Raw genomic sequence first — 5,415 nt, 5'->3', positions numbered from 1 at the left:
GGTGAGGGGAAAGGGGGGCGGCACTAGAGTTCTAAGGGGGTGTCTAGGAAAGGGACGATGATGGGGAGGGGGTGTGTGTTTGGAAATGAACGGGTAAGAGGGGTTTGGGGGTTTTGGGTATATGGAACGTGGCAATTAACTTGATCCGTTAGATCCAATGATCTCAACGGCTTAGATTGATTGGTGAGGGACAGGACGAAGTCGTTTGGTGTAGAAACGGGGTCGTTTGGTTTTAATGAGGGGCTGGGTCGACCCGGGTAAGCAGGTCGGGTTAGGATTGTGAGACGAGAGCCGTTGGATTGATCCAGATCGAGTGGCTGTGATCTTTGATGGCGAAACGACGCAGTTTCAATATTATACTACGTCGTTTCGCATGCCTTTGAGGCCGGCTAGACTGGACCAGGTGGGGGTGAGATGTGGGCCTGGTTTGGGTCCAACTTGAATGGCCCAAATCTGTTTTATTCCTATTTTAAACTCATTTCTTTTCTTTTTCTCTTTTTTAATTGAAATCTGAATTTACAAAAATCCTAAAGTTAAAATTATATCACAAGACATTAATTGATTCTTCTTCCCCTTTTTAGTAATAATTAACACACAATATCATATATTAATTAAAAAAAAGTCAACCTTTAACGACAAAAATGACAAAAATTAACAAAGATAATATTTTTTGTGATTTTTATTCATTCAAAACCAAATACGATTTGATTAATTCCTAATAGTAGAACGATATCCTAAACTTACACACGACATATATTTTTGTATTTTTGTTTGATAAAACTAAATAATCACAGAAAAAACTACAAATAACAACCAAAAATGCCACGTAAATTCCAAAAATTATACAACGAGACCATTTGTTCTATTTTTCGATTTCTTTTGGAGTAATTGTCGTGTAAACAAAAATCACGTGCTCACAACTGCCATCGACCATACGCTCCCCCGAATTGCCTTGTTAGTGAACCCCAAACTTAGGTCAGCCTTTAGGTCATTCTTATTTGCATCATGTCATCGGGACCTAGTAGGGATCGGTCCCAAGCACCGTGTCCCTTTGTAAGAAGCCTATCAAAATTTTGTCAAAATAGGCTCGTGGCCCAAAAAAACATTCAATCATCCCTATGTGATACATGTTGCATCTTCGAAGGTAGAAAAGTCATTTGGAAGACCGATATTTTGGAAAGAAGGGTAAAAAATAAAGCAAGTAGGGCCTAGTTGTATTTTTCTTTCACAACTTTTTCAAAAAAAGACCAAAAAATTGAAAATTCAAACAAAAATTCAAAAACAAATCCAAAAAGATTTTACACTTTCCCATCATTTTTCAAAAATTCAAAAAAAAAGAGAAAAAGAAAATCCATAAAGATTTTACATTTTCCATCATTTTTCAAAAAGACAAAATATATTTTTTCCAAAATAGTATTATTTTTTAAAGCTTTCTCCCATATTCAATCTTCCCGAACTACGCTAGCCTGATTCTCGTATTTCGGGGAGGGATACATTGGCAACCCACATAGGGTCAGGTCTTCCTAGTAAGTCTTAGGTTCTTGGCTTGTGTGGGGTCTTAGCCAAATCTTGCATGTCTAGCCACTTTTGGTCACATCGGCCATTCTTGCAAAATGGGGTCATTTTCGCAAAAGTGGTTCAATAACCCATGTTTTAGAATCTTAAGTCCACAACTAGGTGTCATATTACTTTAAGGTCTGTCCTTATTGAGTTTGCATCTTTAGCCATTTCTAGCCATATCGGTCATTTTTGCAAAATGGGTCATTTCTGCAAATTAATTTTGGGCCATGATTATTGGGATTTGAATCAATATAAGCTTTAGTGAGGTATTTCCATATCTTTGAGGTCAATCTTGTTGAATATACACTTCTAGTCATCCTTGGCCACGTAGGTCATTTTGCAAAAATAGCCTTAATTATGCCTTACATGTGTCCAATAGAAGATGTCGCGGCATCACATGTGTTTTGAATCGCTAACTCTATTTGATCTTATTTTTTCCATTCAGGTATGGAGCAATTTGCTAGAGTTTGAGCATGAGAAATACCCCATGACCATTTTAGTCAAGACCATTGCATGCACGAGCTGCTTGAGGAAACATTTATGTTTTGAGTCTATCGTTTATGTTGTCTTTTAATTATTAGTCTTGTACAGTAATATGGAGTCTGTCAGTCTAGTTAAGATTGTCGAGTCTTTCATTATCATACTATCTGTTTTGTATTTGTAAAACCAATAAATGCAAAATCCAAAAAGATTTTTATTTTTAGTTTATTCGTCCATTACTTTTTCAAGAACTACATTTGATCTGATTCACGAGGGACATGATACGTAGGCAACCTACATAGGGTTTGATTGAATCATCTTTAAAAAAAAGATGAACTGTGGGACGCGAGAAATGAAAGGAAAGAAAAGAGCAATAATCAGAAAGAAAAAAGAGGGGAAAAAATGGAAACCAAGTGGTATTAGAAAGGAAAATGAAGAAGGAAATGGGCAAGGAAGAGTGAAATTGGGATGATGCCATATGACCTTCATACCCTCAAAGACATTCTAGAACCGTTAATTGTGACTAGGGGCATTGCACGCAATATGATATTTCTATCTGATAAATGCCCTAACGCTAACATATTGGCTTTGTTTTGCTCCTCTTTGTTGCTTTCATTGTTATCATAATAGAGGGTGGTTAGATTGTAGCACTTTGGTGATTTGCCCATACAACACAAGGCAAAGAGCAAGGTAGTCATGTCTAGCAAAGAAACAAACACACAGGTTGTAGACCCACCAAGGGAGATTATTGAATCAGAATCGGAACTGAAAGAGGAGGTCCGAAGGTTGAAACATCAGATGGAGGAAATGTATCATGCCTTGTTTAAAGGACTTCATCCACCTTCACTCCCCACTAACTACGCTGAAAACCCTGCAACTATCCTGCCACTATCACAACCCCAGATTCCCACTACTATTAACTTTTCCCCTCAACATGCACCGGGCTTTACCCCTTACCACAATTACCTTGGCACTTCCTCCCAAATTTTCCGTGTTCCACCAGCCAAAACAACCTCATACCCTGCTCGGACATATGCTCCTATTTTTGTAGCTCCACCACCAGCTACGCTTCCTCGATCCTCTAGCGAGATTGTGTTCAAAGTCCCTGATGCCCAAGGAAAGTTTTAGGGAGTTTTGGTTTAGATGGAACGAACAAGTTGCTCGGATCAGTTCTCCGATTGATAGAAAAGAGGTTGCTAAGCCCCGCCAACGACATGATCCAGTGGGCATTCCTGGTAAATGCTTTCAGCCTCAATACTTACCCCATGAATATCCTCGTACTCAAGATAATCCCACCAATGCTACTTCCCTCCACAAAATCCCCGAAGTCATACCTCACCTCCCCAGTACTCTATCCATAATGCATCGCCATATGCTCCACGCTCACAAAACCCACAATAGCTTGCACCGCCTACACAAATGTCTTACCCACCTCAACAAGAATATCAACCCCCTACCCGAAATAGGTTCCAACCAAGGCTGGAGTACAAAAGGAGAAGGCAGCAGCAAAGAGAAAAGTCTTTCACACCAATCGGAGAATCCTACAGAAGCTTGTTTGAAAAGTTAAAACAGTCTGGCCTGATTGAGCCACTCATCGGCTATACGCCGGACCCATATGTAAAAGGTTTTGATCTTACTTACGGTGCATGTACCACTCTAATGTCCAAGGTCATAACATTGAAGATTATCGTGCTTTGAAAAGGGAGATAGAAAGAATGATTCAAGAAGGGATAATTGTGGTCCAGGAAAGTGACACCCAGAGCATTGCACAGAATACTTTACCTGCACATGATGATGCACACTTTTTGGGGAAGATGAATGGTGACAAGGAGTATGAGCATCCTTTTGGGAAACTTGCTGACTGAAGTTAATGATATTGAAATTGGTGAAGGTCCCCATAATTTTGATGTGCAACCTAGTGGCTAAGATATCGAGCTTCGTAATTGGAAAAACACTCCTTTCTTGGTTTGCTAGGGAGGAGTTTTGGTGGTTTATTTTATTGTAATTTTAGTTGTCCAGTTTATTTCAGGGTTGTAATCCAGATATTGTCTTGTGACTCAAACCCTTCTTTTTCTTATTTTGCCTAGTTCGTTTAGTGGTAGTAAATCATCTAGTCTTATCTAGGATTGTTCTAAGGTTGTAACCTATGTCTATTTTTCTTGTTTCGTTCAAATACTTTTCACCATATGTCTAATGCAATCTCTTATTTTCTGTTAGTTCTAGTTAGTTTTTTGTTTAGGTCACTTTTCCTTTATAGTTCTTTTCATGTTGACTCTAGTGACATGACATGAACGCATAATTCTCAGCCTGGTCTTGAAATTTAGTCTAATCATGAATCAATGACACGGTTTTGAATATGATAAATAGAGGCATTGAGGAAACAAGTAAAGATTCACGCATTCTAAGATAACATGAGGTTTGAATTGAGTGAAACTGAGGCAATTAGTTTGGGAAATCAAGAGGTTGATAAGAGCATACAATAAGGAAATGTCTCTCAAGCAGTTTGAGGAAAATCAGTCAGTGTTGAAATGCATTCTTCCACCTCAATATAAGGTTGAGTCATGTCTGCTTCGAACTGACAAGGATCATTCACTGGGACAAAGGTATTTCCCATTGGCACTTTCTATTTGTGTTGATGCCATCGAGAGATATTATATATGAGTTCTCTACTCGTTTTCAGTTGCATCTTGGACTTGGCATGTTCAAAGTTGAAATGACGAAGGCATTTTGTTCTGCTACCCAAACACTTACATCAATTGCTACCCGTTTTGAGCCTTATTTATTTTCTTTCATAACCCTCTTTTGGATTCAGAAGTAGAATGAAAGAATGAAAAAAAATGAAAATAAAAAATTGAAAAAAGAGAAAAGAAAGAAAAAAATGAAAAAAGAGAAAAGAAAAGCAACAAAAGCAAACAACTTTTGTTTGAACTACGTTAGACCTGATTCTTCACACCTCAAGATACATAGGCAGCCTTACGGTTCGGTCGCACCAAATAAAATGTTTCATAATCCCCCGAAGTCGAGAGTGGGGCAAATTTTCTTAGAAATCCCATAAAAAAAATCACCAGACTCCAGAAACTGGGACAGAAGTTTTAATTTTGCCAAAAGACCTGATTCCAAAAGTTGTAATTTTGAACCCTTTCACCTTAAATTATTTTGAGCCTTCATGCCACCCTTTCTATCCAAAAGCCTACATTACGGTCCAAAGAAAGACCTTCCGACCAATCTTTGAGGATGCCAAATCAAGTGTGTGGTGAAAGTATGATATTCCATCATCACGGGTAATACCTTGTCCTCAACAAAAAGAGAGAAAATGATAAAATAAGAGATTCTTATTGGTGAAAACCCTTATGGGGCATTGTAAGGCGGCAACGA

This window comes from Nicotiana sylvestris, chromosome 3 (genome assembly GCF_000393655.2).
Source record: "Nicotiana sylvestris chromosome 3, ASM39365v2, whole genome shotgun sequence".
Lineage (NCBI taxonomy): Eukaryota > Viridiplantae > Streptophyta > Magnoliopsida > Solanales > Solanaceae > Nicotiana > Nicotiana sylvestris.
This window is presented reverse-complemented; position numbering follows the sequence as displayed.